The following is a 24119-nucleotide window of genomic DNA, read 5'->3' as shown; positions in this document are numbered from 1 at the left end:
GAATATAGATTATTATAAAAGTTAGGTTTAAAGAAGGACAGGAGTCACTAGCACCCTCTAACCTCCCCCTCTAACCTCCCCCTCCAAACTCCCTGTTAGCCACTCCTGTTCACAAGCTCCCTGGTCGCTGACTCACAGGCTTATATAGCTCTGCTAGCCCCTCCCCCTGACTGAGGCTCAGCCAATTAACAGAGGCTTCTAGATTTCAAACCTTTTACAAGCTCCTTCAAACAAAACAAACAAAACAAAACCGACAAGCACAAGCTCAGCACACAGCAAATAACCCCCACACACAAACACACACTCCAGACAGCCACTTACCACAAGGGTCCCGTATTTACTCCTCTTTTACCTGGAGAACTCCCTCTCCAAACTCCCTGTTAGCCACTCCTGTTCACATCTCTTCCTTACTTTCTCCATACCAGTCAAAATGGTGTAGACCTTATCATATCATATTAATCTTTACTCAGACAGAAGCCCCCTAATCATTTTTGTTGCCCTTCTCTGAAGCTTTTCCAAATCCAATATATCTTTTTTGAGTTGAGGTAACCACAATTGAACATAGTATTCAAGATGGATTTATAGAGCAGCAATAAGATATTCTCAGTCTTACTTGGTGTCCCTTTTCAAATTATCCCCAACATTCTGTTTGCTTTTTCGACTGCTGATGCCCATTGAGTGGATGTTTTCAGAGAACGATCCACAATGACTCCAAGATCTCTTTCATACACCTGGTTGGGACACATTCACCAAATACATTAACCCATAACCCCTGGGAGTTGGGCTGGAAATGGGAGGGAGCCTGGGCTATAATAGCAGAGATAAAGGCGGGACTAGGCAGAACTGGGAGGCAAGATCAAATCAGTATCTTAGATGCCTATATACAAATATAAGAAGTACGGGGAATAAGCAGGAAGAACTTGAAGTGCTAATAAACAAACACAACTATGGTGTCACAGAAGCTTGGTGGGATAATACACATGATTGGAATATTGGTATAGAAGGGCACTGCAAAGGTACTCAGGAAGGACAGGCGGGGGAAAAAGGGAGTAGATGTTGCCTTAGATATTAAAAATGTACACCCTTGGACTGAGGCGGAGATGGACGTAGGAGACAGATGTGTTGAGAGTCTATGGGTTAGGTTAAAAAGGGTAAAAAACAAGAGTGATGTCATGCTAGGAGTCTACTACAGGCCACCTACCCAGGCAGAAGAGGTGGATGAGGCTTTTTTTAAACAACTCACAAAATCATCCAAAGCGCAGGATTTGGTGGTGACAGAGGATTTCAACTACCTAGACATATGTTGGGAAACTAACACAATGGGACACAGACTATCCAATAAGTTCTTTGAAGACAACTTTTTATTTCAGAAGGTTGAAAAAGCTACTAGGGGGGTAGCTGTTCTGGATTTGATCTTAACAAACAGGGAGGAACTGGTTGAGAATTTGAAAGTGGAAAGCAGCTTGGGTGAAAGTGATCATGAACAGGGCCTTCTCAGCTTTTGCTCCCAGGCTGTGGAATTCTGTTCCTTGGGATATTCAATTGTGTTTCAAAAATGTCATTACCTGCCTCAAATATTTTAAACAGAGAGGCAGGGTAAAAATATTTTAAATAAATAAACAAATCATGAACTCTATGATTCATTTATTCTAAGGAATGGTGGAAAGGAGAACAGCGAAGTAGAAACAATGGATTTCAGAAAGGCAGATTTTGGTAAGCTCAGAGAGCTGGTAGGTAAGGTCCCATGGAAAGCAAGACTGAGGGGAAAAACAACTGAAGAGAGTTGGCAGTTTTTCAGAGTGACATTATTAAGGGCCCAAAAGCAAGCTATTCCGTGGCATAGGAAAAATAGAAAGTAAGGCAGAAGATCGCCTTGGCTTAACCAGGAGATCTTGCATGATCTAAAAATCAAAGGAGTTGTCATATAAAAAGTGGAAACTAGGACAAAATACAAAGGCTGAATATAAGCAAAAAATACAAGTACGCAGGGGCAAGATTACAAAGGCAAAGGCACAAAACAAGCACCAATTAGCTACAGACATAAAGGGCAACAAGAAGACGTTCTATAAATATATTAAAATCAGGAGGAAGACCAAGGACAGGATAGGCCCACTGGTCACTGAGGAGGGAGAAACAGTAACAGGAAACTTGGAAATGGCAGAGATGCTTAATGACTTCTTTGTTTTGGTCTTCACCAAGAAATCTGATGATGAAGGCATGCCTAACACAGCGAATGCTAGTGGGAATGGAGTAGGTTTAGAAGATAAAATAAAAAAGAACAAGTTAAAAATTACTTAGAAAAGTTAGATGTCTTCAAGTCACCAGGTCCTGATGAAATGCATCTAAGAATACTCAAGGAACTGATAGAGGAGGTATCTGAGCCTTTAGCTATCATCTTTGAAAAATCATGGAATACAGGAGAGATTCCAAAAGACTGGAAAAGGGCAAATTGAGTGTTCAATCTAGTAAAAGAGAAATAAGAACAACTCAGAAAACTACAGACTAGTCAGTTTAACTTTTGTGCCAGGAATGATAATGGAGCAAGTAATTAAGGAATTCATCTGCAAACACCTGGAAGATAACAAGGTGATACATAACAGCCAGCATGGATTTGTAAAGAACAAATCATGTCAAACCAATCTGATAGCTTTCTTTAATAGGATAACAAGTCTTGTGGATAAGGAAGAAGTGGTGGACATGGTATTCCTAGACTTTAGTAAGGTGTTTGATACAGTCTCACATGATCTTATCAGTTTCACACATACAGAATGGGAAGCAACGGTCTAGGAAGGAGTACGGCTGAAAGGGACCTAGGGGTCATATCGGACCACAAGATAAATATGAATCAACAGTGTGACGCTGTTGCAAAAAAAGCAAACGTGGTTCTGGGATGGATTAACAGGAGTGTTGTGAGCAAGACAAGAGAAGTCATTCTTCCTCTCTACTCTGCGCTAATTAGGCCTCAATTGGAGTATTGTGTCCATTTCTGGGCACAGCATTTCAAGAAAGATGTGGAGAAATTGGAGAATGTCCAGAGAAAAGCAACAAGAATCATTAAACGTCTGGAGAACATTAGCTATGAGAGAAAACTGAAAGAACTGGGCTTGTTTATTTTAGTAAAGAGAAGACTGAGAGGGGACATAACAGTTTTCAAGTAACTAAAAGGGAGTCACAAGGAGGAGGGAGAAACATTGTTCTCCTTGGCCTCTGACAACAGGACAAGAAGCAATGGGCTTAAACTGCAGCAAGGGAGGTTTAGGTTGGACATTAGTAAAAACTTCCTAACTGTCAGGGTAGTTAAACACTGGAATAAATGGCATAGGGAGATGATGGAATCTCCATCTCTGGAGATATTTAAGAGCAGGTTAGATAGACACCTATCAGGGATGGTGATGGTCTAGACCAGTGTTTCTCAACCTTTTTTTTATAAAGTACCCCTTTTTCAAAAATAATTATAAGTACCCCCAGTACCTACTGTTTTCAGACACAACATTTTTTTCTTCCATTGCAACACATTTGTTTAAACAACTTAATCATAGCTGGGCAAGTGATGACATTTTTGGGTGTAAAGAGTGAAAAAATAATAAAGCACTGTAAAACTAAACACAAAAATTAAGTTTTCTCCAAATATCAGTTGTGTTGAGGTACCCCCCGGACTTCTCTCAAGTATTCCTGAGGGTACTCGTACCACTGGTTGAGAAACACTGGGTTAGACAGTGCTTAGTCCTGCCATGAGGGCAGGAGATTGGACTAAATGACCTCTCCAGGTCCCTTCCAGTTCTAGGCTTCATCTACTCTGTAGGCTTCTTGCGCAAGAAGCCTTTTGCGCAGGAGTATTTTATGCAAAAAACTTCTTGTGCAAGAGCACGTCCACACTTCAAAGCCATTGCAAAAGCCATGTGCTTTTGTGCAAGAGAGCATCTACATTGTGCAACAAAGCTCTGATGGTCATTCACAGAACGGCCATCAGAACACCTGTGCTTTTTCCCATAGGGGTTTCGTGCGCAAGAAACCCCTGCGGAGCATCCACATTTGCCTTTTTGCACAAGAACTCTTGCCTCATAAAAGGAGATTTACCTACGCTAGAAAAAACCCTCTGTTCTGCAGTTTTACTGCTCATTTACTTGTGCAAAAGCGCATTTGAGGTGTGGACTCTCCGCAGGTTTTTGCACAGAAACAGACATTCTTGTGCAAAAACTTGCAAAGCATCTACAGTGCACACGTGTTCTTGCACAAGTAAATTTACAGTAAAGCATCGGAATAGAGGCCTTCTTGCGCAAGAGTTATTCCTCTCCCCATGAGGAATAAGCCCTCTTGCACCAGAAGGCAGTGTGGATGGGCAACAGGGGTTTCTTGTGCAAGGAACCCCTATGGCTAAAATGGCCATCAGAGCTTTCTTGTGCAAGACAGCGTCCACAGCGCCATGGATGCTCTTGTGCAAAAGCACATAGCAGTGTGGATGCGCAAGAAGCCTGCAGTGTAGACATAGCCTGACCAAACAAGCAGATATAATCATCAACCATTTCATATCCAACAGCCTACAACAAAAAGCACCTCAGGATCCAACTCCTTGCTACCACGCTCCAGAGATAACTAGCACTTTCTCAGACACTCCATATACATGCAACCACACACCTGTCAGCTGCGCCCCCAGCTGGGCCTCCCTCAGTCATTGGCTCACTGCTGAGAGTGAATCTCTCAAGCAGGGCATGTTAAGCTGCCCTTGATTCTCACAACAAAGATAAGACCCTTTATCACCCCGTCCACAATAACAAAATGACTTGTGATTCAGAAAGAGCCAGAAGAGGTCATTAGGCAAAGCCATCCCATCATCCTAAGCGCCTAGGCAGAGTGGGCGTGTCTATGCAAACAAAGAAGTCCTCTCCCCGAGCTCACCACTAGGTGTCACGGGAGGGCTGGTTCAGAGCCGGCTCTCACTGAGAAATGCTCAGTCCCGCCTGCAGCCGGCCACCTACTCCCTTAACAAAGCACACACCAGCCCCTGCCGTGCTGCCGACAGGTGCCTGCACTTTGCCACTTCCTCGGCATACCCTGGTTCCCACGGCGGCGCTTTATCCAAATCTAAAAAGGACCCTCTCCGGCTGGAACCCTGCAGACAGGGGCCAACTTGGCATCCACAGGGTTAACCTTCTTCACCATCCGATCTCAGAAGCATCCTTGCAAGCCCACCGGGTATTCACCCCTGCCACGCGCTCACCCTGGCAGTGTCTGGTCCCGTTCCTGTTAGCTCCTTTGGGGCTCACCTGAGAGGGTGATAAAGACCTAGGTTCCTGCAGGGCCTCAGTAGCTTGACCTCATCTCCAATTACTCAGCTCTTGTCAAGCCCCTACTCCAGGCCCGCTGGCGGGGGAGGGCAAAGGGGGCAACCACTGCCACTAGTAGCAGCACCTAGAGCCCTGAGCCATTGAAATCCTGGCCCAGCGCCCTCCTCTTTCCCCGGGCCACCCCTCCCTTTCTCGTTTGCTCTCCCGCACCCTCACTCACTCAACAGGCTGGGGCAGAGGGTGGGGTGCAGAAGGGGTGTGAGGGCTTCACCCGGGGATACGGGCTCTGGAGTGGGGCTGGGGCAGGGGATGCAGGAGGGGCTGGGGGGGCAGGGTCAGGAAGCACTGGGAAGGAGGGGGAGGAGTTTATCAGTGGGGCCTGGAGACCCCAGTGTAATGTACAGAACAGTACAAGCTGGACTCCTGGTACCTTGGACACCCTAGAGCAGGGATGGGCAATAATTTTTGGCCAGGAGCCACTTCAAAAAGTTTTTAAGTGCCCTGAGCCGCCTGGAAGGGGCAGGGGCAGGATGCTTCTGGGCTACCTACCCAGAGACTGGGGGTGGGGAAGCCCCTTTGCCCCCTTTGGTCTGGGGGTGTGGGAGCCCCTTTGCCTCCCCACTAGGCACTCATGCCCCTTGTGCTGTGCTCTGCCATGTGCTCCTCGCAGTGTGGGAGTAGGGCAGGAGGAGGCTTTGGGTGCTCCCCCATCCCCAGGCCAAACAGGGCTGAGACCCCACACACTCACTGGCGGGAAGTGGAGTAACATGGCTGGGAGCCAGGGAAGCAGAGTGAGTTACAGCAACCCTCCCTAGCACTGCTGGTGAATGAGGGACCCAACCCCTCCTGCTAGCACCCGGCCCCCAGCATCACCCACCCCCCAGGAGAAAACATGGGGCAGGGAGGGGCAGGGGCAAGTCAGGGAGGGGTGGAGCAGGGGCAGAGTAGGGTAGAAAGAGGCAGGGCAGGCATGGCCTTGGGCAGAGGGGGGTTGTCCCAGTCCTTTCCTGGGCTAGGGGTAGGGAGGAATTATGGGGGATCCACATGCCTGGTGCCCCCTCCCCATGTTCAATATCAGTGGTCACCTCTCGGAAGCTGCTTTGTCTGTGGCCCTCAGGTTTCACCTCACTTAAAAACTCGCTCACAAAATCAGCCATAGAAACAACATGGCTACGTCTACACTACATGCTTCATGTGCAAGAGCACATCCACACCGCAAAGCACATAACATAAGAACGGCCGGACTGGGTCAGACCAAAGGTCCTTCTAGCCCAGTATCCTGTCTGCCGACAGTGGCCAGCAGCAGGTGCCCCAGAGGGGGTGGACCGAAGACAATGATCAAGCGATTTGTCTCCTGCCATCTCTCTCCAGCCTCTGACAAACAGAGGCCAGGGACACCATTTTATCCCCTGGCTAATAGCCTTTTATGGACCTAACCTCCATGAAATTATCTAGCTTCTCTTTAAACTCTATTATAGTCCTAGCCTTCACAGCCTCCTCTGGCAAGGAGTTCCACAGGTTGACTACATGCTGTGTGAAGAAGAACTTTCTTTTATTAGTTTTAAACCTGCTACCCATTAATTTCATTTGATGTCCTTTAGTTCTTCTATTTAGGGAACTAATAAATAACTTTTCTTTATCGGCCCTCTCCACACCACTCATGATTTTATATACCTCACAAAAGTACATATGCCTTGAGGCAAGACAGTATCCACACCGCATGAACGCTCTTGCGCAAGAAAGCTGATGGCCATTCACAGAATGGCCATCAGAGCACCCATGCTTTTTCCCACAGGGATTTCTTGCGCAAGAAACCCCTCTGGAACATCCACATTTGCTTTTTTGTGCAAGCACTCTTGCACAAAAGGGAGTTATGCCTCGTAAAAGGAGGTTTACCTACGGAGGTTTACCTATGGCGGAAAAAGCCCTCTGTTCTGCTGTTTTACTCTTGATTTCCTTGTGCAAAAGTGCATTTGAGGTGTGGATGCTCCACGGGTTTTTGTGCAAAACCCTTGCAGTGTAGACACAGCGCAATTCCTGGCAACTGGCTGGCCTCCTCATTTTCACCTACAGCTATGAAATAATCCACTAGCATACATCTACCATCTGCATGGAACTTCAGCAGGTGACTTTGCTGAGGCTCTTTCTGTAGCCTGCTGTAAAACAAGGCACAAATCTGGAGGAGCTGCTGTGCCCCAGGAGTATGTATAGCCCGGTCGGAGAGCCACTGCTTGGAGGCAGCGCGGTTGCAGGGTGACCACTCAAAAGGCCCTTTGTGCGAGTCACTGGAGGGTCAAGGCCCAGCTGAGCTCATGGTACTGCCCATTCTCTGCCCTTTCCATTTGCCAAGTGTCCATTTGTGATTAAGGAGCTTGGCGATAGCCCCACCCAAGCCTGGCCAGCGCCCAGCACCCCACTGTGACCAGCGCTGCATAGACAGGGCAGAAAGGCGCTGCTGTCACTGCTGCTGAGAGCTGGCATACCAGTGGGGACAGGCAGGTGGAGCTGTGCAAGGCCCTGAGTCAGTATTCTGTGGCCAGGCCAGGCGCTCACCCGGCAGTAAGGAGTGGCACGCACCAGCAGTGTGACCAATGCAACAGCCGCAAACCTCAGCTGGTCCCTTGGCATGGCTGGAAGGGGAACAGCTAAGGGAGAAGGGGCTGGGGTTGAGTGAGGCTGAGGTGAGCAGGTCCAGGGCAAGTCAATAACATGGGGTGCACCCCTGTGATGGGGTGCACCCTGCCATCCCACTACCCCCCCCCCGTCTCAGGACGGAAAGGCAGAGGTGGGTCCTCCGTCCTGTCTAGAAAGGCAATAGGGACGCAGCAGAGCAGAGCCCAGCATTCAGCCCTGCCTCCCACGGCAGCAAACTGCTGGGGGCTGGCCCCTGGCTCAAATCCCGCTGCTCTCTTGTAGATTTGGTGCAGACCCTGGGGGGTGAGCTTCCAGAGGGCCAGGCAGGCCCAGGAATGAGCAGCAGCTGTGAGGACAAGTGGCACCAGCTCTAGCATCATCTGCGAGTCAACAGGCTCCTAACCCTGCAGCCTCCCCAGGTTGCTGTTACATTTCAATCAGCGGGCTCAGGGCACTGACCGCCTGGCTTGGAACACAAGCATCAACCAGCTACCGGTGGGAATTCTCCTACCTGTGCAATGGCCCCCAGTGCTCTGCCTGCTGCCCAGGGCCATGCTGAGTGGTAGGGGGTGTGACTGGATCTGTGGGAGGGGTCTGAGCAGTGAGGGCGTGGCATATTTCACTCATTCTGTGATTGACAGGCATTGCTGGGGCACTGGGATGCAGGAGGCTGGCCAGGGCTACGTACACTGAGGAAAGCAAAGCCCTGAGGCCCCCACCCCAGTCCCGGGAGTGCGATGCATGTGCAGCCCCACCCCCACCTGGTCCAGCAGCACCGTGCGGCGCCCCCTACAATGGGGCGTCCCGGGCACTTGCCCCCAGCCCGTAGCTTGGGCCGGCTCTGTCTACATCACGTCTTATTTAGAACATACCAGACACTGATATTTCCTCCATTTGTTTCCCAAACAGAAAGCTCAAATACTGTTCAAAACCGGACACCTGGCAACCCCACCCCACCTCGCCCCCAGCTCCCAGACTGCTTCCACCCCGCCTCGCCCCCCAGCTCCCAGCCTGCTTCCACCCCGCCTCGCCCCCCACTCCCAGCCTGCTTCCACCCCGCCTCGCCCCCCAGCTCCCAGCCTGCTTCCACCCCGCCTCGCCCCCCACTCCCAGCCTGCTTCCACCCCGCCTCGCCCCCCAGCTCCCAGCCTGCTTCCACCCCGCCTCGCCCCCCACTCCCAGCCTGCTTCCACCCCGCCTCGCCCCCCAGCTCCCAGCCTGCTTCCACCCCGCCTCGCCCCCCAGCTCCCAGCCTGCTTCCACCCCGCCTCGCCCCCCAGCTCCCAGCCTGCTTCCACCCCACCTCGCCCCCAGCTCCCAGACTGCTTCCACCCCGCCTCGCCCCCCAGCTCCCAGCCTGCTTCCACCCCGCCTCGCCCCCCACTCCCAGCCTGCTTCCACCCCGCCTCGCCCCCCAGCTCCCAGCCTGCTTCCACCCCGCCTCGCCCCCAGCTCCCAGCCTGCTTCCACCCCGCCTCGCCCCCAGCTCCCAGCCTGCTTCCACCCCGCCTCGCCCCCCAGCTCCCAGCCTGCTTCCACCCCGCCTCGCCCCCCAGCTCCCAGCCTGCTTCCACCCCGCCTCGCCCCCAGCTCCCAGCCTGCTTCCACCCCGCCTCGCCCCCAGCTCCCAGCCTGCTTCCACCCCGCCTCGCCCCCCAGCTCCCAGCCTGCTTCCACCCCGCCTCGCCCCCAGCTCCCAGCCTGCTTCCACCCCGCCTCGCCCCCAGCTCCCAGCCTGCTTCCACCCCGCCTCGCCCCCCACTCCCAGCCTGCTTCCACCCCGCCTCTCCCCCAGCTCCCAGCCTGCTTCCACCCCGCCTCGCCCCCCAGCTCCCAGCCTGCTTCCACCCCGCCTCGCCCCCCACTCCCAGCCTGCTTCCACCCCGCCTCTCCCCCAGCTCCCAGCCTGCTTCCACCCCGCCTCGCCCCCCACTCCCAGCCTGCTTCCACCCCGCCTCGCCCCCCAGCTCCCAGCCTGCTTCCACCCCGCCTCGCCCCCCAGCTCCCAGCCTGCTTCCACCCCGCCTCGCCCCCAGCTCCCAGCCTGCTTCCACCCCACCTCGCCCCCAGCTCCCAACCTGCTTCCACCCCGCCTCGCCCCCCAGCTCCCAGCCTGCTTCCACCCCGCCTCGCCCCCCAGCTCCCAGCCTGCTTCCACCCCGCCTCGCCCCCCACTCCCAGCCTGCTTCCACCCCGCCTCGCCCCCCAGCTCCCAGACTGCTTCCACCCCGCCTCTCCCCCAGCTCCCAGCCTGCTTCCACCCCGCCTCGCCCCCCACTCCCAGCCTGCTTCCACCCCGCCTCGCCCCCCAGCTCCCAGCCTGCTTCCACTCTGCCTCGCCCCCAGCTCCCAGCCTGCTTCCACCCCGCCTCGCCCCCAGCTCCCAGCCTGCTTCCACCCCGCCTCACCCCCCAGCTCCCAGCCTGCTTCCACCCCGCCTCGCCCCCCACCCCGCCTCGCCCCCAGCTCCCAGCCTGCTTCCACCCCGCCTCACCCCCCAGCTCCCAGCCTGCTTCCACCCCGCCTCGCCCCCCACTCCCAGCCTGCTTCCACCCCGCCTCGCCCCCCACTCCCAGCCTGCTTCCACCCCGCCTCGCCCCCCAGCTCCCAGCCTGCTTCCACTCCGCCTCGCCCCCAGCTCCCAGCCTGCTTCCACCCCGCCTCGCCCCCCAGCTCCCAGCCTGCTTCCACCCCGCCTCGCCCCCAGCTCCCAGCCTGCTTCCACCCCGCCTCGCCCCCAGCTCCCAGCCTGCTTCCACCCCGCCTCGCCCCCCGCTCCCAGCCTGCTTCCACCCCGCCTCGCCCCCCAGCTCCCAGCCTGCTTCCACCCCGCCTCGCCCCCCAGCTCCCAGCCTGCTTCCACCCCGCCTCGCCCCCAGCTCCCAGCCTGCTTCCACCCCGCCTCGCCCCCCAGCTCCCAGCCTGCTTCCACCCCGCCTCGCCCCCCAGCTCCCAGCCTGCTTCCACCCCGCCTCGCCCCCCACTCCCAGCCTGCTTCCACCCCGCCTCGCCCCCCAGCTCCCAGCCTGCTTCCACTCTGCCTCGCCCCCAGCTCCCAGCCTGCTTCCACCCCGCCTCGCCCCCAGCTCCCAGCCTGCTTCCACCCCGCCTCGCCCCCAGCTCCCAGCCTGCTTCCACCCCGCCTCGCCCCCAGCTCCCAGCCTGCTTCCACCCCGCCTCGCCCCCAGCTCCCAGCCTGCTTCCACCCCGCCTCGCCCCCCACTCCCAGCCTGCTTCCACTCCGCCTCGCCCCCAGCTCCCAGCCTGCTTCCACCCCGCCTCGCCCCCCACTCCCAGCCTGCTTCCACTCCGCCTCGCCCCCAGCTCCCAGCCTGCTTCCACCCCGCCTCGCCCCCCACTCCCAGCCTGCTTCCACCCCGCCTCGCCCCCCAGCTCCCAGCCTGCTTCCACCCCGCCTCGCCCCCAGCTCCCAGCCTGCTTCCACCCCGCCTCGCCCCCCGCTCCCAGCCTGCTTCCACTCCGCCTCGCCCCCAGCTCCCAGCCTGCTTCCACCCCGCCTCGCCCCCCACTCCCAGCCTGCTTCCACCCCGCCTCGCCCCCCAGCTCCCAGCCTGCTTCCACCCCGCCTCGCCCCCAGCTCCCAGCCTGCTTCCACCCCGCCTCGCCCCCCACTCCCAGCCTGCTTCCACTCCGCCTCGCCCCCAGCTCCCAGCCTGCTTCCACCCCGCCTCGCCCCCCACTCCCAGCCTGCTTCCACCCCGCCTCGCCCCCCAGCTCCCAGCCTGCTTCCACCCCGCCTCGCCCCCAGCTCCCAGCCTGCTTCCACCCCGCCTCGCCCCCCAGCTCCCAGCCTGCTTCCACCCCGCCTCGCCCCCAGCTCCCAGCCTGCTTCCACCCCGCCTCGCCCCCCAGCTCCCAGCCTGCTTCCACCCCGCCTCGCCCCCAGCTCCCAGCCTGCTTCCACCCCGCCTCACCCCCCAGCTCCCAGCCTGCTTCCACCCCGCCTCGCCCCCCAGCTTCCACCCTGCCACCACCCCCTCCTGTCCCCAGCTCCCAGCCTTCTTCCACCCCCTCCTGCCCCGAGCTCCCAGCCTGCCTCCACCCCGCCTCGCCCCCAGCTCCCAGCCTGCTTCCACCCCGCCTCGCCCCCAGCTCCGAGCCTGCTTCCACCCCGCCTCGCCCCCAGCTCCGAGCCTGCTTCCACCCCGCCTCGCCCCCAGCTTCCACCCTGCCACCACCCCCTCCTGCCCCCAGCTCCCAGCCTGCTTCCACCCTGCCTCGCCCCCAGCTCCCAGCCTGCCTCCACTCCCTCCTGCACCCAGCTCCCAGCCTGCTTCCACCCCGCCTCGCCCCCAGCTCCCAGCCTGCCTCCACTCCCTCCTGCCCCCAGCTCCCAGCCTGCTTCCACCCCCTCCTGCCCCCAGCTCCCAGCCTGCTTCCACCCCCTCCTGCCCCCAGCTCCCAGCCTGCCTCCACCCCCTCCTGCCCCCAGCTCCCAGCCTGCCTCCACCCCCTCCTGCCCCCAGCTCCCAGCCTGCTTCCATCCCCTCCTGCCCCCAGCTCCCAGCCTGCCTCCACCCCCTCCTGCCCCGAGCTCCCAGCCTGCTTCCACCCTGCCTCACCCCCAGCTCCCAGCCTGCCTCCACCCCCTCCTGCCCCGAGCTCCCAGCCTGCTTCCACCCTGCCTCACCCCCAGCTCCCAGCCTGCCTCCACTCCCTCCTGCCCCCAGCTCCCTGCCTGCTTCCACCCTGCCTCGCCCCCAGTCTTCACAGGCGCACACGCTACCCAGCTGCCCAGGCAGGCCAGGTCAGGCCAGGCCCCTTCCCAGTTCCCTGCTCCGGCCCCTCACTCTGCGGAGCCCTGCTGAGGTGAGGAGGCCCCAGGTGCAGAGTCCTGGGCTGCTCCAGGGGACAGGTCAGATTGGAGGGGCAGGTCCCGGCAGGGCTGAGGAATTAAGTTCTTATCTCCCATCACCAGGCACATTCCTCTCCCCCAACCAAGCCCTGCCCAGAGAAGCCAACTCTGGTTGAGCCCAGGGGCTGCTCCCCTGCAACTAGGGGAGGGGTGCTCATTGCTGGCGCGCGCACACACACACACACACACACACACACACGCACGCACACGCACACGCACACACAGTCTCTAGCCACACACACACACACACACAGTCTCTAGCCATTCCTACCTCTCTCTACCGGCTAATGGCAGGCCCCAAAACGTGCCCTGAGAGCAGCTGCATTACCCAGGGGAACCAGCACGAGGTGGGAACCAGGCACCGGGGTCCAGGCCTGCCCCACTGCCTGCATCCCTGGGCTCTCCGGGAGTGCCTCGGCCCAGCCACCCCCAGCTTCACACCAGGGCTCAGTCCCAACCCTCGTTCCTGCCATGTGGGGAATGAATTTTGTTATGGGCACCAATCTGGAGTGATGTGACACATAACTATATGCATGTGGTAGGGGAGGGGCTGAGGGGTTTGGAATGTGGGAGGGGGCTCAACCCTGGGGCAGAGCGTTGGGGTGAGGGCTCCGGCTGGGGGTGCAGGCTTGGGTGTGGGGCCAGGGAGGGGGCTCAGGGCTGGGGCAGAGGGTTGGGGTTCGGGGGTGATGGCTCCGACTGAGAGTGGGGGCTCTGGGGTGGGGCTGGAAATGCTCTGCTCTGACCCCGTCCTTCGTCTTCCCACTGCTGTTCCCCCCCTTCCCCAGCCCTGCCCCTGACGGCATGTGGGGTCAGGCCCGCTCCCACTCAGTGGCAACAGCAGGCAGCAGAGAGACCTGGGCCCAGCCTGCTCTGCCAGCGCCCGCCGGCCAGCGTGGAGCGCTTCCACCTCTTCCCACAAGCTCCTGCTCTGAGCCATGCAGCAGGGGGCCAGGTTGTTCCTCTTCCCCTCGCTGTTAGTGAGTGGGGCCGTGGAGCCGATCCCTGCTGCCCCACAGCCCTGGGCTCGCCCACACAGCTCCTGTCCCCGGGCACAGCCCCCTTGTGGAGCAGCCACCGTAGGGGGCAGTGCCAGCCCCATGATTTCTCAGACAGCCCTGGTCTCTCCTTCATGCCTTTGGTTCTTTTGGCCATCAGTGAAATCCCCCACCAGATCCAAGCGCTCAGTCTGGCCGGCCAGCAGCAAGCAGGCGAATCCTGCTGGAGCCCATGGTCAAGGAGAGCAGGCAAGCGAGGGGTTTGGAAAAGCCAAACAGACTCACTTGAGGAGCCAGCCCTGGGCTGCACCAGACGTGGGTAGCTGATGCTCTGGGAAAGAAGCAGGATGTGTCCATCCACGGCCTGCCAGGCTGACCTGGCTTCGCACCATGGATTGCTCTGTCCTGCTGTGGACAAGGTGCCTGCCTGCCACCCCATGGATTCCCCAGTCTGGGCTCACCCTGCTGCAGCCATGCAGCAGCCCTGGGAAGGCCAGGGAACAAGGGATGCTCCCCTGGAGCCACCAACCAATCCTCCTTTGTCCTGCCCATGTCTCTTGCTTGCCTGTGAGCGGCAGGAGCAAGGCGCTGTGCTGGGGTCATGAGCCTGGCAGCAGGGACAGGAACCCGGCAGCAGGGACAGGAACCCAGAGCAGGCACAGGACAGAGCCTGGGGTGGGGCCAGAGCCAGGGCAAAGGGGGGCTAATGCAGGCCCCTCTACATGGGCTCCAAGCAGGAGTCCCTGCAGCCAAAGGCTCTTGCTTCAGGGCCCCCATCCTGCCCCGGCAGGACTGCTTCCCCCATTGGCTGCAAACTAAGGGTGCCCCCAGCTTGCCGCTTCTCACCCCCCCACTGTCTGTGGGCACACAGGCTGCCTATGGCAAAGCACGTCCCACAGGAGGAGCTGGCCTGTAAGAGGAGCCCCATTCCTGGCGTGGTTCCACTGACTCACCCCAGAGGCATGTGGCAGCTCAGAGCACAGCTAAAAATACCCCCAAGCCACTGGGACACTGAGTGCAGCCGGCCAAGGACGGGGCCTCTGCCCCATAGCACACAGCTATGCCCAGAGAGATCTGGGCTAGGCATGCCCTGTGCATTCCCCTGCATCCTCCTCTCCTGCTAGCCCCTGGTGCCGTCCCTGGAAGGCTTTCTCCCCACCCCAAGGGGTAGTTACAGGCAAACAGCCATGTTCAGCGAAGTGGAGGCCACGCTGGGGTGAGATGAGGGGTTGGACTGACAACGGGCAGAGCGTGTAAGGCACCAGGACGTGGTCCCAACGTGGCACCATACAATATGGCAAAGAGAGAGAGCCAAAGAACTGCCCCCTTCCCAGGAGACACCAGCAAATGGGGCTCCCAGGGCTCAGTCCTGGCCCCACTCTAGACACTAGCCTCGCCACAGGCTGGGAGATGGGTGACTGTAAGGGGCCCCGGTTAGCACCAAACACCCTGCTGAAAAGGACCCAGGCACTGAGTGGCTGGTTGATGGCACCGCCCAGCGGGACTGGCAGGCTCTCCGTAAGACTGTTTGCTGACCTGCTCCTGGAAGCAGTGGCATGCCCTCCTCTGGCTTCTGGGGCTCTGCGTGCTGCTCCCATCACAAGCACCGCCCCCCCCACACCCATTGGCCAAGAACTGCGGCCAATGGGAGCAGTGGGGGCACCACCTGCAGACAGGACAGAGCACATCACAGAGACGCCTGGCTGGACCGTGAAATAAGAGTTGGAGGGGGGATGTGACGCTGCTTCCAGGAGCTGCTTGCAGTAAGCACTTCCCAGAGCCTGCATCCCCATCCCTTGCTCCAGCCCTGCTCCCCACCCTGGCCTCCAAATGCATGGGTCCCAGCCCAGAGCCCTCCCACACTCCAAATCCTTCGTCCCCAGGCTGCAGCCCTCTCCCACATACCAAGCCCCTCAGCTCCACCCTCCAGCCCGAAGCCCCCTCCTACCCACTCAAATCCCTCGTCCCTCCCCCAGCCAGAGCCTGTACTCTTCTTGCATCTTAGTTCCCTGAGCCAGCCTGGGTGGAAAGGAGTGAGTGAAGGTGGGCCGAGTAAGGGGGGGGGAATGGAGTGAGTAGGGACAGGGCTTCAGAGAAGGAGCAGGCCATGGGCAGGGCCTCAGAGGAGATGGGGCAAGGGTGTTTGGTTTTGTATGAGAAGGCAGCTCATGCGGATGATGCATGCTGCTGAGGACTGGGCAGCTGTACTGCCCCTTTCAGGTCTGCTGATGGCGGGGGAGGGCAAAGGGGACAGATGCCTTGAGGACCAACAATTCAAAAAAGTCCAGGGCTCCAATCGTCACCACTACAGCAACAGTGGCAGTGGCCAGAGCTCCAGGCCCCTTACATCACTGTTGGAGCACCACTGTGGTGCAATCCTGGTGGCACTGAGGGCTGTCAGGGAGCTGGAGCCTGTGGGGTGGCATAATCCAGGAAGAGCTGAGGGCTGGTGGGGAGCTGGAGGGTGTGGTGTGGGGTAATCCAGGAGGTGCTGAAGGCTGTCGGGGAGCTGGAGGGTGTGGCATGGCACGATCCAGGAGGAGCTGAAGGCTGTCCGGGAGTTGGAGAGCGTGGCATGGCACGATCCAGGAGGAGCTGAAGGGTGTGGCATGGAACAATCCAGGAGGAACTGAAGGCTGTCGGGGAGCTGAAGGACATGGCATGGCATGATCCAGGAGGTGCTGAAGGCTGTCGGGGAGCTGGAGGGCGTGGCATGGCACTATCCAAGAGCTGAGGGCCAGTGGGGAACTGGAGGGCGTGGCATAGCACGATCCAGGAGGAGCTGAGGGCTGTCGGGGAGCTGGAAGGCGTGGCATGGCACAATCCAGGAGGTGCTGAGGGCTGTCGGGGAGCTGGAGGGCGTGGCGTGGCATGATGCGATGCAGGAGGTGCTGAAGGCCGTCGGGGAGCTGGAGGGTGTGGCATGGCACTATCCAGGTGGTGCTGAAGGCTGTCGGGGAGTTGGAGGGCGTGGCGTGGCACGATCCAGGAGCTGAGGGCTGGTGGGGAACTGGAGGGCGTGGCATAGCACGATGCAGGAGGTGCTGAAGGCTGTCGGGGAGCTGGAGGGCATGGCATAGCACGATCCAGGAGGTGCTATGGGCTGGAGGGGAGCCAGAGACCGTGGCGTGGCACGATCCAGGAGCAGCTGAGGGCTGATGGGGAGTTGGAGGACGTGGCATGGCACGATCCAGGAGGAGCTGAAGGCTGTCGGGGAGCCAGAGGGCGTGGCATGGCACGATCCAGGAGGTGCTGAGGGCTGGTGGGGAGCCAGAGGCCGTGGCCTGGCACGATCCAGGAGGAGCTGAGGGCTGGTGGGGAGCCAGAGGGTGTGGCCTGGCATGATCCAGGAGGAGCTGAGGGCTGGTGGGGAGCCAGAGGGCGTGGCCTGGCATGATCCAGGAGGAGCTGAGGGCTGGTGGGGAGCCAGAGGGCGTGGCCTGGCATGATCCAGGAGGAGCTGAGGGCTGGTGGGGAGCCAGAGGGCGTGGCCTGGCATGATCCAGGAGGAGCTGAGGGCTGGTGGGGAGCCAGAGGGCGTGGCCTGGCATGATCCAGGAGGAGCTGAGGGCTGGTGGGGAGCCAGAGGGCGTGGCGTGGCACGATCCAGGAGGTGCTGAGGGCTGTCGGGGAGCTGGAGGGCCCAGCATGATGTGATCCAGTTGGCTCTGAAGGCTGATTGCTCCCAGCACCACCTTTTCCACCTGAGGCCTTGCCCCTTCCAGGAGCACAGAGCCACCCCCTCACCTTGCCCAGAGTCCTGGCAAGTCTGTTGGCTCCCCTGGCTCCTTTGGATCACTTGGTAAGCTGGTCCCATCAAAGAGAGGTGCGTCAATACAGCCAAGTGCCAAGGAAGATGAGCTCCTAGGGCCATGGTTTGGCACGAGACGGGGAGGAGAGAGTGGGACAGGGAGCCTGGAGAATGGCTTGCGGGGACCAATAGTGAGCAGGTGCTGCCTCCAGGTCTCTTTGAAAAGGATGTGGAGAATTTGGAGTGTGCAGAGGAGAGTCACAGAAATGGTTCCCGGGTTGGAGGGTGGCACTGACAATGGGGTCTGTTCAGTGAGTCCGAGAGCATGCTGAGAGGTGACACTTTCACATTGCGTGAGGTGAGCAGCTGGCAGGCTCTTCAGCCCAGCAGAAGAAGGCAAAGACTGGAAGACTGGCTGGAAGCTGGAGCAGGACAAATTCCAGTTAGAAACAATACTCCTGGGCAGTGCTGCAGAATTCCCCCATGTGCAGAATTCGTGGCTTGTGCAGATTTCTTTGCTTTCCTGAAGAAAATGATTTCTGATGGGGAAGTAAAAGTGGCTGCTCTTGTGCCTTCTGAGTCCCTCTCCAGCAGTGCAGGCAGGTTGGTGTGGGCACCCAGAGCAGCCGGTAGGAATGGAAAGTCCCTGCTGGCTTGGGGCAGGGGAAAGGGCTGGGCAGTCATGCATGTGAGACAGAGAGTGAGAGAGATTCTGTGCTCCTGGCATGCTCACCTTCACGGTGTTTCTGAGGCAGTAAATGAGGGGCGGGCATAGCAGAATGTAGCAGCCAGCTGACCCATTGTACCACAAAGCCACCCCAAATGAACCTCATCCATGAGGTGTCTGGTCAACCAAATGTTTAGTGTGGACCAGGCCTGTCTGGATGGCGTTTTGGCAAACAGGCGGCCCTCGGTGCGGACTGGGGGAGATGTGAAGGCCTGTGCCATTGGGGTCACACTAGAGGAGTGAAGGGTCCATTTTGCCATTCTGAACTCATTCATCTGACTCTCTCCCATTAGCCCCTGCAACCTTTCCCCATCAGCCCCAGCTCAAAGGCTGGGTACAGGCAAGCGACCAGGCCCTCTTTGCCCAGAAAGCCTCCTCAGCTCCAGGGGATTTTTCCTGCCAAGCGCAGCTTCCCAGCTGGTCAGTGCCTGACAGACCCTGCCCACTCTGGGGCAGCTGTCCTTCCTCCTTGTTCGGTCTCTCCCACAGCCAGGGCCCCAGAGATCACGGGAGTGAACCTGGCAAAGGGCAGCTTGGCAGAGGCTTGGGGAATCTCAGTGTCAGCGCTGGCACAGCGAAGCACACAGCATTCCTGGGGCCGTGGGCAGGAGGCAGCTGCGCCCGCTGGGCCGGGCACAAATGCAGCATTGATAGCAGACACTTCAGGAATGTGCTGGAGCTCCACGGCCCTCCCAAAAGACAGCTCTGCAGTGAAGAACAGAGCATGCAAAGCCCCCCAGCCCACGGAGACCCAGCCCTACCAGGCACCAGGTCTAAACCCCCACGCCTGGGGACCCAGCCTCACCAGCAGGGCTGTCCTGATTAATTCTGGTGCCCTGTGCAGCCCAAGCACCCGCACTCCTTCCCCTGCTGGAGTGGGAGGCTGTGCTCAGGGCTGCAGGAGCTCTGGAGGACAGACACAAGGCAGGGAGGCTGGCAGGGGAGTAGGCAGAAGGGGGAGTGGTGCAGTCAGCCAGACATGCAGGCCGGGAGACAGAGCAGGGGATGGTGCCAGGGGATTGGGACTGCTGGGGCACAGAGGCAGAGCACGGTTTAGGGGACTGAGGCCAGATTGGGGCTGCTGAGCCTGAGAGGTAGAGCAGGGGGCAGGGCAATTGGGACTGGATTGGGGTTACTGGGGACAGGAGGCAGAGTGGGGGCAGGTTGCTGAGACATTGGGGCTGTAGGTGCCAGTAGGTGGGGCAGGAAGCTGGGAGACTGGGGCCACTGGGGCTAGAAGGAGGGCTGGGGGCCAGAAGGAGGGCCAAGGGACTGGGGCTGCCAGGGCTGGGATGCAGAATGGGGGGGCAGAAGTAGGGTTGCCAGGTTTCTGGTTTTGAACTGGACAGTCCAGTATTTGAGCTTTCTGTTCAGGAAACAAACTGAGAAAATGTAAATGAGACAATATCAATGGCTGGTATTTTCTAAATAAGATGGAATGTAGATTGTGATGTAATGTCAAGCGTGTCCGGTATTTTTGTTGAAACCATCTGGCAACCCTGTGCAGGAGGTCAGGGGATTGGGGTGCTGGAGTGGGGAGACAGAGTGGCAGGATCGTGGCTGCCAGGGCCAGGAAGCAGGGAGCACCCATTGTGCTGGGCGTGGCCCACACAGGAGACAGGCCCTGTCCCATGGAGTTGGCAAGTTAAGGAAGGCAGAGTGAAGGTAATGCAGGATTGCATGGTCGGGGCTCAGGCAGTCCAGAGCACTAGGTGCATTGGCCTCCTGCCACAGAGCAGAGAGGCAAGAGTCTCTTCATAGCCCCAGGGCAAATGCCCCTGAAATCCACCTCCTGTTCCAGGTGGGGCATCAAGGGGAGCATGTGGGATTGGGCTGGGAGATAAGAGCTGAGCTCATGCATGGCCAGAGGCATGGGAAGAGAGCAGATCTCCTAGGAATGTGAAAGGCGGGTGGGGGCTGAGCTACCACAGCCCAAGGGAGAAGTAAGGGAATGAATGTAAAGGGACCATGGCTGACTGAGGATATCTGGCAATGAGGTGCAGGGGGTGCCCTGAGCTGGGCCTATTACTTAGGACTTTTACAGCATGGCTGGAAAGTCACCACAGGGACTAGACCGAGCTTGGTCTCAGTTTGGTTGTTGCTGGGTTTAGTGTGGGAGCTCTGAGGGCTGGTAGCCTGTGCTAGCTGTGGGGGAGGGAGCAGGCTTCAGGATCTGCTAGTAGGGTTATCAGGTAGCTTCAGAAAAAATACCAGACACACTTGATGGAGGGGGGTGGTGGAAGCAGGGCTGGCTGGTGGGGGGGGAGATTGGGGGAGGGGCGGCAGGCAGGAAGCAGGGCTGGTCCGAGGCAACAGGGGCTGGCCAGGGGAGATCGGGGTGGGGGGGTGTCTGGCAGGAAGCAGGGCTGGTTGGAGGAGGTCGGGGGGCAGCAAAGCTGGCCGGGGGAGATGGGGGGGCAGGGCTGGTGAGGGGCTAGCCAGGGGGGAGCGGGGCTGGCCGGGATGGGGTCAGGGGGAGCGAGGCTGGCCGGAGGGAGAGCGGGGTAGGGAAAGAATCGGCCGGTGGGGAGTGGGACTGACCTGGGTACATGCAGATCCCAGGGCACTGCCCGTCCTGCGCACGGTCCCGGTGAAGCACGAGCGAGTCCGGCTCCGGCTCCACAACGCGCTTGACCAGCGCTCAGGAGCACAGACAGGGCTTCTCCTCCCCAAGGCGTCACTCCTACGTCAGACGCAACCAGAGGCTCCCAGCGCCGACACGCCCCTTCCCAGCCACTCCTCCGCCCGTGCCAGGCTTCCGTCAGGCGCCCCGCCGGAAAACCAGGAAACGGGCGGATATAGGGCAGGGTGAGTGGGGCGGCCGCCCAGAGCCCCGCGCTTCAAGAAGCCCCGTGCATGCGCCGTGTCAAAGGGGGCCCCCGAGAAATTGTGCTGCCCTGGGCCCCGCAAAATCGTCATCTGCCCCTGCCAGGAAATACCGGACATTGCACACGTCCAGTATTTTCTGAATTTTTTACCGGACAGAGGGCCCAAAAACCGGACAGTCCTGTTGAAAACCGGACACCTGGCAACCCGATCTGCTAGCCTTAACTCTGATTCTCCCAGCTGACACTATCCAAACCCAGTCTGATTCACAGACTTCTCCAAGGGCACTTGCAGGCCATAGGGACACAGTCTCAGCTAGAACAACCCAGCAGGTAACCAGTGATGCTGTAACCTGTTCTCATTTGCCTGGAGGTCTTCCCTTTCAGCCACCTCTGCAGATGGACAGACAGCCCTGCTCAGGCCAGCCAGACATAGGGAGAAACAGGAAGGCTCTTCCCAGCTGGGGAAGCTAGGAATTCCTGCTCCAATTGTCGAACAGTTGTGTGGCTGCAGGGCACTGCACAGGGGTCTCAGCATGTCTGGCTCCACAGGAGATTCAGAGCCATGTTAGCCCATGTCCCAGTTGCACAGGAATGGCTGGAACCTGCCTCAGGGCTGGCCACTAAGCTGGGATGGTGCAAAAAGCTCAGAAGACCCCACACCTAGCCTGGGGATGTCCTGCCACATCTGCTCTCCCCACTACTCCTACACAGTGTGAAGAGGCTGGCTGAGAACCACCCTGCCCTGCACTGATCCCATCACCCCACACATGGCAGGTTGCTGAGACATTGGGGCTGTAGGTGCCAGTAGGTGGGGTTAGGGTTAGGGTTAGGTGACCCCCCTCACCCCACACATGGCACGGTGGTCCTTGGCCCCGCCCTGCACTGACCCCCTCACCCCACACATGGCAGGGTGGTCCTTGGCCCCGCCCTGCACTGACCCCCTCACCCCACACATGGCAGGGTGGTCCTTGGCCCCGCCCTGCACTGACCCCCTCCCCCCACACATGGCAGGGTGGTCCTTGGCCCCGCCCTGCACTGACCCCCTCACCCCACACATGGCAGGGTGGTCCTTGGCCCCGCCCTGCACTGACCCCCTCACCCCACACATGGCAGGGTGGTCCTTGGCCCCGCCCTGCACTGACCCCCCTCACCCCACACATGGCAGGGTGGTCCTTGGCCCCGCCCCGCACTGACCCCCTCACCCCACACATGGCAGGGTGGTCCTTGGCCCCGCCCCGCACTGACCCCCTCACCCCACACATGGCAGGGTGGTCCTCGGCCCCGCCCTGCACTGACCCCCCTCACCCCACACATGGCAGGGTGGTCCTCGGCCCCGCCCTGCACTGACCCCCCTCACCCCACACATGGCAGGGTGGTCCTTGGCCCCGCCCTACACTGACCCTCTCACCCCACACATGGCAGGGTGGTCCTTGGCCCCGCCCTGCACTGACCCCCTCACCCCACACATGGCAGGGTGGTCCTTGGCCCCGCCCCGCACTGACACCCTCACCCCACACATGGCAGGGTGGTCCTTGGCCCCGCCCTACACTGACCCCCTCACCCCACACATGGCAGGGTGGTCCTTGGCCCCGCCCTACACTGACCCCCTCACCCCACACATGGCAGGGTGGTCCTTGGCCCCGCCCTGCACTGACCCCCTCACCCCACACATGGCAGGGTGGTCCTTGGCCCCGCCCCGCACTGACCCCCTCACCCCACACATGGCAGGGTGGTGCCTGGCCCCGCCCCGCACTGACCCCCTCACCCCACACATGGCAGGGTGGTGCCTGGCCCCGCCCTGCACTGACCCCCTCACCCCACACATGGCAGGGTGGTCCTCGGCCCCGCCCCGCACTGACCCCCTCACCCCACACATGGCAGGGTGGTCCTTGGCCCCGCCCCGCACTGACCCCCTCATCCCACACATGGCAGGGTGGTCCTTGGCCCCGCCCTGCCCTGACCCCCTCACCCCACACATGGCAGGGTGGTCCTTGGCCCCGCCCCGCACTGACCCCCTCATCCCACACATGGCAGGGTGGTCCTTGGCCCCGCCCCGCACTGACCCCCTCCCCCCACACATGGCAGGGTGGTCCTTGGCCCCGCCCTGCCCTGACCCCCTCACCCCACACATGGCAGGGTGGTCCTTGGCCCCGCCCTACGCTGACCCCCTCACCCCACACATGGCAGGGTGGTCCTTGGCCCCGCCCCGCACTGACCCCCTCCCCCCACACATGGCAGGGTGGTCCTTGGCCCCGCCCTGCACTGACCCCCTCACCCCACACATGGCAGGGTGGTCCTTGGCCCCGCCCTGCCCTGACCCCCTCACCCCACACATGGCAGGGTGGTCCTTGGCCCCGCCCCGCACTGACCCCCTCCCCCCACACATGGCAGGGTGGTCCTTGGCCCCGCCCTGCACTGACCCCCTCACCCCACACATGGCAGGGTGGTGCCTGGCCCCGCCCCGCACTGACCCCCTCCCCCCACACATGGCAGGGTGGTCCTTGGCCCCGCCCTGCACTGACCCCCTCACCCCACACATGGCAGGGTGGTCCTTGGCCCCGCCCCGCACTGACCCTCTCACCCCACACGTCGAGGGGGGAGGGGGCGTTGCGCTCTGGACGGTGGGAGGTGGGGCCGTTGCTGGGGGCGGGGCCTGGCGCTAGGCGGGGTGGGGCCGGGGGCCTCGGCGGTCGGGCTGGGCGTCGGGCGCCAGACGACCAGACGCTGCTGCGCTGCGCTGCGCTGCGGAGCGGCCGGAGCGGCGGCGCGCGCTGTGATTGGCTGTGGCGGGCTCGTGCCGCCGGTTGCTAGGTTCCGTGCGCCGCCCCTCCCCCAGGTACGTGCCCGCGCGGGGTCGCGCTCGCTCGGGGTCCCCGCTTGCTCGGTGCCGGAGGCGGCCGGTGCCCGGCGGGGAGCGGCCTTGTCCGCGGCCGCCCCGGGACTGTCTGCGCGCTGCGCGCCGGTGAGGGCTCCGGGCCTGGGCGGGGAGGCGGATCGGGCCTTGTGGTGGGGCGGCGGGG

The 24119-nt window shown here is 60.0% G+C and overlaps 2 protein-coding genes across 3 annotated transcripts in view; one reads left to right on the top strand and one right to left on the bottom strand.

The window, feature by feature from the left end:
• MST1 (macrophage stimulating 1) overlaps positions 1-21122 on the bottom strand; it is a 50852-nt gene extending 29730 nt beyond the window's left edge. The window contains exon 1 of the mRNA XM_075939591.2: positions 20813-21122. The gene's annotated coding sequence lies outside the window, so the exon portion shown is untranslated. The remainder of the gene's footprint in view (positions 1-20812) is intronic.
• Positions 21123-23777: 2655 nt separating this feature from the next.
• DAG1 (dystroglycan 1) overlaps positions 23778-24119 on the top strand; it is an 84120-nt gene continuing 83778 nt past the window's right edge. Inside the window, exon 1 of one of the 2 annotated variants that reach the window (XM_075939587.2) lies at positions 23778-23935. The gene's annotated coding sequence lies outside the window, so the exon portion shown is untranslated. Of the gene's footprint in view, positions 24062-24119 lie in introns of both variants that reach the window. The other variant, XM_075939586.2, reaches the window with a different exon arrangement.

Source organism: Pelodiscus sinensis, chromosome 11 (genome assembly GCF_052426305.1).
Source record: "Pelodiscus sinensis isolate ZL-2025 chromosome 11, ASM5242630v1, whole genome shotgun sequence".
Lineage (NCBI taxonomy): Eukaryota > Metazoa > Chordata > Testudines > Trionychidae > Pelodiscus > Pelodiscus sinensis.
Note: the sequence above shows the minus strand (reverse complement) of the source record. Positions and strands in the feature narration are given on the sequence as shown.